The sequence below is a fragment of the Alexandromys fortis genome, unplaced genomic scaffold (genome assembly GCF_014885135.2).
Source record: "Alexandromys fortis isolate MF-2015 unplaced genomic scaffold, M_Fortis_MF-2015_v1.1 scaffold_2_1_26212458, whole genome shotgun sequence".
Lineage (NCBI taxonomy): Eukaryota > Metazoa > Chordata > Mammalia > Rodentia > Cricetidae > Alexandromys > Alexandromys fortis.
This window is the reverse complement of record NW_026067930.1, coordinates 21,964,068-21,975,066: the sequence shown is the minus strand read 5'-3', so window position 1 is coordinate 21,975,066 and position 10,999 is coordinate 21,964,068. Positions and strand designations below refer to the sequence as shown.

The following is a 10,999-nucleotide window of genomic DNA, read 5'->3' as shown; positions in this document are numbered from 1 at the left end:
TTGTTTTTTACTGCTGAGTAGTACTCTAATATGTATATATTCCATACTTTCTTCATCCATTCTTCAATTGAAGGGCATCTAGGTTGTTTCCAAGTTCTGGCTATTACAAACAATGCTGCTATGAACATAGTAGAGCATATATTTTTGTAGACAAAATATTTTATTCCTAGGATTTCTTCTCTGATTATCCTTAAATTCAGCAGTGATTTCTGAACTAATTGTACCTTTTTTTATGTGACAGTTCAGAGTCTCACATTATTTTAAAGGAGAGAAAGAAATATGTCTGCAGTAGCATTTCAATTGTATTTTAATAAATAAAGCTTGCCTGAGAATTGGGAGGGTAAAACAGCCCCACTGGTCAGCCGGACAGTCAGTCAGTGGTAACATACACCTTTAATCCTAGTAGCCACACCAGTTGCCATAGAAACTGGGCGTTGTATGCCTTTAATCCCAGTGATGTACACCTTTAATCCTGGAGCTAGAGAGTATTATAAAATGGGAGGAAATAGCTCTCAAACACAGTCTCATTCTGAGATTCCTGGAGGCAGGATTGCCATTTCGAACTGAGGTCAAGGTAAGAGCCAGTGGCTGGTTGTTTTGCTTTTCCGGTCTTCAGGTTGAACCCCAGTTTCCCTCTCTGAGTTTTTATCAATTGTGCTTCATATGTCATACACTTATTGCCTTTTAAAATGCACCCAACATAATCAAACTACTGTCTTGCATTGCAAAAATCTTAAAATAACTTAAATTTTTCCTGTCAATACAATTAGATAAAATATACTGAATTCTGTTCTTGTATTCTTGCTTGCTTCAGCTGAACACTCTTTCCTCCTATCTTGGGAAGACTCACACTTGTGAAAGCTATCTTTTATAACATGTGTACCATAGCAACTGCCCCAGTAAGTTCTGCATCGGTGGACCAGCCTAACCCTCTATGGCTGTGAAATACAGAGCCCATCTGCAGGTTGCACATATGAAAAGAATTCAGTGTTATTCAGCCTATAAAACCTGTCAGAAACTGCAGGTCAGGCCAGGATTTTCAGAGTGCCTCCTTAATCCATTCCCATCAGAATGACATAAGATGAGTTCTCTAACACTCCCTGTGCTGCTTGGCCATTTGCTGGTCAGTTTTCCCAGAGCAGATCCTTTCAGGACAGTAAACTGTAGGTTTCCCTTGTGTAGCATTTTGTGGAATAGCATCTAATGGTGGTCAGCAGGTGTAGGAAGTGACTGATGTCACCTGACTCCTCATGTTTTAACTTTGCAGAGTATTTGTTTGCAAATATTTCCTTGTTGACTACTCTGGTGAAAGACTGAATCTTACCATCAGAAGGCAGACATCATAGTTACTCAATCGAAATGTGCTAAGAAGTGACTAAGTAAATGAATATAATGATGAATATGTGATTTCACAATGTTCCATTAGTATACCAATATAACATTATTTGGTGATCAGTAATAATTTTTATATACAAGATGCCCAAAAATGCTGTGAAACTACATTCGTATATTTGAGATCTCTAAAGAATTTTATAAGAAATAAATGTAAAAGTAAAACCATTAAATCTTCAAATATGTGTTATTTTTGTCTATAAGAAGATAGCAGAAGCCATTAGTATAAAATAATGGAAATTTTATAGATTGTATGCTGATCCTAAAGCTCAAGAAATCAGACAATGTGGTAATTACATACCAATGCTTCCCGGTGCAGATCCAGTCTAAGGGGGTACTAATGACTCCATTATTATGCGTATGCATAGATATGATTGACAAGACATTTCTTGGCAACGATTCCCTTTTGGTGTTCTTAGAAGATACTAGACAGATAAAGGAGCCGTTCAATCATGTTCGAAAAGCACCATTTCCTGAAAAGGGTCTGCTAAACTTTTATCGGGTCTGAAAATATGAAAGACATTTTCAACAGACAAATGCAGCAATTGCCCAAATTGACGTGGCCAGCCAGAGAGATGACAATGAAAGGCTTTCTGATCAGACATCTCATAGAAACTCGTGAAAAATAAAAGTCCCCAGTTCACATTTCCCTCCAGCACTTGCGCATTTTCTTTACGTGCAAAGTTCCCATTCATACCATGCCATATGTTCTCACTTTAAACTGCAGCCGTGTTTCTAACATCACCAGTTTCCCGCCCAGATACATGACTCTGTGTCACTTTTAATACCCCATTTTATGCTCATATTTGACAGAGAATACACATACTTAGGATCCAAGTGGAATGGCAAAAGCTTTTTAAAATAGAAAGATATTCATTTACTTCCTACTGGCAGGTGGTAAGTGAAGGAACACTCAAGACACTAATCGATTAGACAGATCTGAGTTGGAGTTGGTGCTAATAGAACTCAAGCTGTATGTAGCATTCATACCCCAAATATGGTCTATAAAATTGGGGATAGCAATAGGAATGATTTCATAAAGTTGTGGTAGGAATAATCCATAGACATCCTAATGACTAAGTATTTATAATTCCATTTAATTCTCACAAGAGCCTGAGAAAATCAGGTTTATTATACCCCCATTCTGACGAGGAGGAGAAAGAGAGGAAGGAGGAGGAGGTGGAGGAGGAGGAGGTGGAGGAGGAGGAGGAGGAGGAGGAGAAGCAGCACTAACAGGTAAGCTACAGCAAGTGTATAGATTGATGCAGGTATCTTGCTAAGCATGGGGCATTTGTATTTGTTATTTGAACAAAATAGGCATTCATTAAACATTATATTGTCTCTACAGCTAGGTGAATTTTTTCTAAATTGTTCTCAACATACCCCTTGAACTATATGACCATCATCCCCTTGTGCAAATATTTACACTCAGAGTTAAAGAAGTTAAGTGTTATATCTTGATCCAAAGGCCAAAGAAATCAAGTATATGTTTGGGAGTGAGCAATGAAAAATAATCTTTGTTATTTTACAGCAACTTTATCTTATTGCCTAATAATCTAGATAATTAAATTATAAAAGCAAATGAATTTGACACAGAGATAGACTGGTAATAAGGAGGAAAATAACATCTAGATGTAATTTATGTCACATATTTTAATCATATATACAACATTGTGTAATTGACATTTGAGGCAAGATATAGTGCGTAATGGCAGGGAAAATTAGGAGCATGAAGCCAGCTTATCACATTCCATTCACAGTGTGGAAGCAGAAAGGGAAAAGGAAAGTGGTTAAGCTATCCACCCTCAAGGCTACCCATGTGACATACTTCCTCCAACAAGCCTTTACCACCTAAAGGTTCTAAACCTTCTAAAACACCACCACTAGCTAGTAACCAAGTAGTCCATCACATGTGCCTGCACACATTCAACCACACCATAGCTTTACTGGTATGACACGACTTGTCATAACCAGGGTTATTATTATTTTATTTGTAACTAAGTAAAAGAATGACCAATATGAAGGGAATCAATAAATAGGAGACCCTACTAAGTTGAGATAAGTATAAGAAACTAGGTGAATATGATATAAGCAGAGAAGGGCGGTAGAAGTCATGTCTCCGTTTCACAACGCGTGAGAGAGGGAAAGCATGCCTACGAAACACTTGAAGTTTGTGCTCAATGACCTCTGTGTCCTTAACATATGCGATACATTTAATTGACAGGAATTTTAGACTGACATTTTCTGACAGAAGCAAATTATATATACTCAACAAGAATGCTCTGTAATTCATCCTCTGATATATTTGAATTGCCATTGATTGTAAAACACATAGTCTATTTCAGAGATGTTAAAAAATAAAGAACAGTGTATCTTAAGATGGGTGGAAGATGATAAGAAAGCCAGTTCCTGCTTTAAAACTGTTCAGAAGCATTTGAGGTCACAGCACCACCACCAAACAACAACAGCAACAATGCCAACATAAGTTAATTCATCAAGTGAAAGGTGAGTGTTGCATAGATATTAAAAAGGAATGAGAATTAAAAATCAATAAACTTTTTATTTATATCAATTTTTAAATGTTTTTTTTGCGCTATACATTTTTCTTTGCTCTCCTCCCTTCCTTTCCTCTTCCCTTCTACCCTCTTTCATAACCTCTGTGCTCCCAATTTACTCAGGGGATCTTGTTTTTTTTTTTCTCCTTCCTATTTAGATCCATGTATGTCTCTCTTAGGGTCTTTTTGTTGTCTAGGTTCTCTGGGGTTGTGGTTTGTAAGCTGGTTTTTCTTTGCTTTATTTCTAAAAGCCACTTATTAGTGAGTACATATTAAATTTGTCTTTCTGGGTCTGGGTTGCCTCACTTAGTATGTTTTTTTTTTTTCTAGATCCACTCATTTACCCACAAATTTCAAGATGTCGTTATTCTTTTTTTAATTTAATTTTTTTTAAAAAAGAATACAAACTATTTTTTTCATTATACATACCAATTCAAAATCCTGTTCCCTCCCATTCCTCCACATAACTCCTCCCCCACTCCACCCTTATCCACTATTCTGAGAGGGTAAGGAATATTGTTTTGGGGAAGGTTCAAGACCTGTCTAGGCTGAGCAAAGTATCCAAACAAAAAGAATAGGTTTCCAAAAAGCCAGTACAAGCAGTAGGGATAAATCTTGATGCCTCTGCTGGTGGCACCTCAGTCTTCCCCAGCTGTGCAACTGTCAGCCACATTCAGAGGGACTAGTTTGGTCCTATGCTTATTCCTTCCCAGTCCAGCTGGTGTTGGTTAGGTCCCATTAGTTTAGATAGATGGTTTCAGAGGGTGAACCCATCACGGTCTTGATTTCTTTGCTCATATTCTCATTCCTCCCACTCTTCAGCTGGACTTTGGGAGCTTAGTCCAGTGCTCTGATATTGGTCTCTGCCTCTGTTTCCACTAGTTGCTAGATGAAGGTTCTATGGTGATATTTAAGACATCTATCAGTCCGAATACAGGGCATGGCCAGTTCAGGAACCCTTTCTTCTATTGCTTAGGGTCTTAGCTGGGGCCATTTTTGTGGATTCCTGAGAATTTCTCTAGTACCAGGTTTCTTGCTAACCCCATAATGGCTTCCTCAACCAAGATATTTCTTCTCTTGCTCTTATCTCTGTCATTCCTCAACTATCCCATTCCCTCAAGTTCTCCTTGCTTCTCCCCCTTTCCCCTCATCTTCCCCTTCTATCCTCCCTTCTCCCTTACCTATATTCTGAAATATATAAAGAATTCAAGAAATTATACATTAAATTTATAAATAACCCAATTAAAATGGGATACAGAACTAAACAGAGAATTCTCAACAGAAGAATCTCAAATGAATGAAAAACACTTTAGGAAATGTTCAACATCCTTAGCCATCAGGGAAATGTAAATCAAAACAACTCTGAGATATCATCTTACACCTGTCAGAATGGCTAAGATCAAAAACAGCAATGATAGCTTATGCTGGAGAGGATGTGGAGTAAGGGGAACACTGCTCTACTGCTGATAGGAATGCAAATGTGTATAACCACTTTGGAAATCATTATGGCTGTTTCTCAGAAAATTGGGAATCAGCCTACCTCAGGATCCAGTGATATCACTCTTGGGCATATACCAAAAATCTGCTCAATCATAATACAAAGACATTTGTTCAGAATTACTTTTAATAACCAGAAACTGGAAACAACCTAGGTGCCCCTTAACTGAAGAACGAGTAAGGAAAATGAGGCACATTTACACATTACAGTACTACTCAGTGGTAAAAAACAATGACACCTTGAACTTTGCATGCAAATGGATGGAACTAGAAAACACCATCCTGAGTGAGATAACCCAGACCCAAAAAGATGAATATGGTATGTACTCACACAGTGGATACTAGCCATAAACAAAGGATATTGAGCCTATAGTTCATGATCCTAGAGAAGCTAAGTAACAAGGTGAGCCCTAAGAAAAACATATGTAGATCCACTTGGAATGTCAAAATAGACAAGACCACCTGTCATTATTCTTTACAAATGAGTAGTACTACCTTGTATAAAATTTCTTATCCATTCTTCAATTGAGGGGCATCAAGGCTATTTCCAGGTTCAGGCTATTACAAATAATGTTGTTACAAATACAGTTGAGCACATGTTCTTGTGGTATGATTGAACATCCTTTGGGTATAAACTCAAAAGTGGTATTGTTGGGTCTTGAGGTTGGTTGTTTCCTAATTTTCTAAGAAATCACCATACTGATTTCCAAAGCAGTTGTACAAGTTTCCACTCTCATCAGCAATGCAGGAGTGTTCCCTTTTCCCCACAACCTTTCAAGCATAAGTTGTCATCAGTGATTTTGATCTTGGCCATTCGTACAGGTGTAAGATAGAATCTCAGAGTTGTTTTGATTTGCATTTCTCTGATGGCTAAGGGTGTTGAGCATTTCCTTAAGTGTCTTTCAGCCATTTTAGATTCCTCTGTTGAGAGTTCTCTGTTTAGGCCTGTACCTCATTTTTAAATTGGATTATTTGTTCTTTTGATGTCAAGTTTCTTGAGTTCTTTGTATATTTTGGAAATCAGTCCTCTGTCTGATATGGGGTTGATGAAGATCTTTTCCGATTCTGTAGGCTGCCATTTGTTTTGTTGACCTTATCCTTCTCTTTACAAAAACTTTCAGTTTCAGGAGCTCCCATTTATTAATTGTTGCTCTCAGTGTCTATGCAACTGAGATTATATTTAGGAAGTGGTCTCCTGTGCCAATGTATTCAAGTGTACTTTCCATTTTCTCTTCTATGAGGTTCAGTGTGGTTGGTTTTATGTTGAGGTTTTTTGATCCATTTTTTTAAGAAAAAAGCTAAAATATAAAACAAAATAAACAAAAGCATATTTCAACAAGTGGTGCTGGTGTACCTGGATATCAACATGTAGAAGAATGAAAATAGATTCATATGTACTACTATGTACAAAACTCAAGTACAGATGAATCAAAAGCAGTAAACTTCTAGTGAAGAGCCCAGGAATATAAAACTGTATGCTTACAGTGTACACACATATCGTAGGTGTGGGAGCCATGTGTGCCCAGTTTCTATTTGGAGAAATTTCTGACTTAAAGAAGTCATTTGTGTTCAAGCTTGCCTGCTCTACTTTTTTTTTTTTAAATGACCTTAAGGGCTATGGGAGACTTCTGTATTATCCATGAGCAAAGAACACTCTATCTAGTAAACAGTATACTTCTGATGACAAACCTTAAAAACATCAAGCTAGAAAGTGAGGCTGCTTCCAAGCAGCAAGCACATGTTGAAGAGGAGGCCACTCACTCAAGGACAGGAACGGTCTTGTGGTTAGATACTGACTGACCATCAGTGCTGTGCTTTGTTCTGCTTTTGTATATAAGCAAGTTCTGAAATAGACTCAGGGCTGTCTGGCTGCTGTGGCATGACCAGACAGACCTCCCGATTCTATCCTGTCTTCTGTTTCTTCCGACTTTTCTTTGGCCTCAAATCCCCTGTCCAGGAATTCTAGCTGACTTTGTAGGAATGGACTCTTACAGGTGGCACCCAACGTGGGGCTCTTACACCTAGAAATGCTGGAGCTGACAGTTACTGTGAACAAATGTTAACTTTTAAAAGTTGCTCTGTTTGAACCTCTGTTCTCCATTCTTTTCAGGTAGGAGGGAAGGCAACTGTTTCAAGATAGACACCAATTTTCACAAATATCTTGGACTAACATCTCATAATTCAAAGTTGCAAATCTTGGAATATCATCTGATGAAAGGCCTAAACTCAAGATTGTCAGAATTTCTTCAGATCTCCCCAAGTCCTAACTTCAAGACTGCAAAGTCTCTTCTGATTCACTACCTGGTGCTTAGTTTTTTACTATAAGAAGAGGTTTGAAATCTCCTCTCCTTGTCACAGTGTCAGAAGCCTGAATTCTGACTGTGGTCCTCGCTAGCTAGATTATTTCTGCCACGTGGTGTCTGGAATGAAGTTTGTTTCCAGTTAATAGTCTTCAGTGGTTTGTTCCCCATTATTTGCACATCGTCAGGACCCAATACTAGAACTAATAGAGACCCAGGAAGATGGCATGGTAAGGTGGGATGTGATCTAGTGTTTGAGGTCTGCACTTGGTTGGAGTCGGGCAGGGGAAAAAGGATCTTAGACTAGCATACTGTGGAGTCAGATCCAGTAATGCTGTGCATGAAAAGAAAGGACTTGTGGAGCCTGGATACCAAGCTTGTATTGGATGGTTAGTTCTGAAACACCTATAGGGGAAGCATAAAGGAAAATAAAAACCATTCAAGTTTTTCATAATCCCATTTTTTGTCACCTATACAGAGCTATATAATCAACAAACATTAAGCAGCTGTAATGTGCCAGATTCTAAATAATAAGTAATACACTATCACGTGGAACAGACAAAATAAAGAGACAATCATAATATATCTGTCACCGTGAAAGTGATTGGTTGAGCAACTATTAGTTGCCAGGTACTATGCAAGTAACCCATTATATCTTGTATGTAAGAACAGAAGTTTATTTTAGAAATAAGAAACCATGAAACTTAGTGATGTGGAGTTTTCTCTGCACCTTTTTAAAAATACTGTTAAAAATGGAATTTGTACTTATGGTATTTCATTGACTACCTAAATTTTTCTTATTCTTTTTCTTTTATTAATTAAATTTCTTTCCAGCTTCCCTTCCTCCTTCAGTTCCCCCAACCCACTTCTCCTCTGCCCAACCCTCAATCCTCTTCCCTGTTTCTGTTCCAATCAAAATTTCCACTTCCTCCCCTCCTCCCACTTCCCTCCTGTTCCCCCCACACCCCTACCCCCTCTAGTCCCAAGAGAGGGCAAGGCACCCTGCCCTGTGAAAAGTCCAAGGCCCTCCCAGCCACATCTAGGCCTAGGAAGGTATGCATCCAAAGAGAATAGGATGCCAAAAAGCCAGCACATGCAGTGGAGAAAAATCCCAGTGCCACTACCATTGGCCCCCCAGTCCACCCTAATTGTCAGCCACATTCAGAGGGTCCAGTTTGATCCCATGCTTGTTCAGGCCCAGTCCAGCTAGAGTTGGTGAGCTCCCATTAGCTCAGGCATACTGTCTCAGTGGATGAACCAACCCCTTGTGGTCCTGACTTTCTTGCTCATATTCTTCCTCCTTACATCTTCAACTCGACCTTGAGAGCTCAGTCCAGTGATCCGATGTGAGTCTCTGTATCTAACTCCATGGTGATATTCAAGATAGTCATCAGTCTGACTAAGGGACAAGGCCAGTTCAGGTACCCTTTCCTCTACTTCCCAGGGTCCTAGCTGGGGTCATCCCCATGGACTCCTGGAAACCCTTCCAGAGCCAAGCCACTTACCAACCCCAAAATGGCTCCCTCAATTAAGATATCTTCTTCCCTGCTCCCATATCCATCCTTCCTCCATTTCAACAATCCTACACCCCCAAGCTCTACTCAACCCTCCCCTTCTCTCCTCTCTCTTCCCCTCTCCCCTTCCTCCAACTCCCATGCTCCCAACTTTTGCCTGGTGATCTTGTCTGCTTCCAATTTCCAGGAGAATCTATATATGTTTTTCTTTGGGTTCACCTTATTACTTAGCTTCTCTAGGATCATGAACTATAGGCTCAATGTCTTTTGTTTATGGCTAGAATCTGCTAATGAGTGAGTATATACCATATTCATATTTTTGGGTCTGGGTTATCTCACTCAGGATAGCGTTTTCTACTTCCATCCGTTTGCGTGCAAAATTTAAGATACATTGACTACCTAAATTATGCAAAGACATAATTATACAGGAAGCAAGATTCAGGAAAATGAATTTGGGTCACTTCCTGCACTTAGGTGTGTAGTATTCTCTTCAATTGTCTCTTTCCCTTAAAGCCTGTGCTTAAATATATTTTTTATAAAAACCTTTCCTAATAAACTTTACTTAAAATAAGAAAGTTACGTCTTTGTATTAAGTAAAACATACTGAGTAACGAAATTTCAAGTCAATAACTGTACCGTAATCCTGATGTAGACTTTGGTCATTGTTATTTTAGCTAAGGCATGACAAACCAATGCTGATAAAACTGGCTGCTTATATCTTATTAATGCATATCTTGAGGTGGACTACATTGTAGTCACAGGATTATGGATTATGCTGTGGTCTCCAAAGGCACGTGTGGCAAAAGCTTGCTTGTAAGCCTGTGGTGTTTGAAATCTAAGAAGAGAGATTTTAGCCAGGCATGGTGGCACACACCTTTAATCCCACGACTCAGGAGGCAGATGTCTGTGAATTTGAGGTTAGCTTGCTCTACAAGTTCTAGGACAAGTTGGCTATTACACAGAGAAATCCTGTCTCAAAAACAAAACAAAACAAAACAAAACATAAAAAAGGAGAGAAAAGAAAATGAAAAGGAAGTGAGGTCTTGAAGGAGGCGATAGTCACTGGGACTGTACCCTTGAAGGAGATGCGGACTAGACAGCTCTTAGGTGTGCAGTGTTCTCCTTGCTTCCTAGTTATCATGAGTGAGCAGCTTCTTTCAGTACATTCTCACTGTGCATTTGCCTTGCCACAGGCCAAAATGTTACAAGTCCAAATGCCCTTGTACTGAACCCTCCAAAGTTGAGCTGAAATAAACCTTCCTGGCTTTGATTGCCCTAGGAACTGTGTGAATGCTTCAGAAAGCTGACCAACATGACAGTTTTATCCTAAAGTTGTCTCTGTGTGTGTGAATCACAAGTCCATGGTAAAACAAGTTTGGCTAACAAAGCCCCACTGCATGGCTAAGAAGTTGATATTCCAAGCTCTCTGCCTGCTCTTCCATCCCAAGGGCAGAAATAGGCAGCACATGGCTGAGTCTTTCCACGCTCCACCATCTGGACCAGAGTCCTCAAACCCCCAGCATAGCCTGGAGATAAACACATGTTGCCACCCACAGCAAGTCAAGTGCGGAGTGCTCTGAGCACTTTCAGGCAGAAGCTACCAAACAAATTTTACTGTTACCATTCCCTCCTAAATTTGCATAAAGCAATCATTGCCACCGGAAACGAAGCATAGTCAATAAAGAAATGGCTTGTTCTTTAGGTCTGAGGATACGTTTCTCTCGAGGAAGGGATTTCTTTT

The 10,999-nt window shown here is 39.2% G+C and overlaps 1 long non-coding RNA gene across 1 annotated transcript in view; it reads left to right on the top strand.

Moving 5' to 3' along the window:
• LOC126503476 (uncharacterized) overlaps positions 1-9,790 on the top strand; it is a 74,753-nt gene extending 64,963 nt beyond the window's left edge. Inside the window, exons 2-4 of the long non-coding RNA XR_007592310.1 lie at positions 2,503-2,628; positions 3,728-3,897; positions 7,555-9,790. This is a non-coding gene — a long non-coding RNA (uncharacterized lncRNA). The remainder of the gene's footprint in view (positions 1-2,502; positions 2,629-3,727; positions 3,898-7,554) is intronic.
• The last annotated feature ends 1,209 nt before the right edge of the window (positions 9,791-10,999 follow it).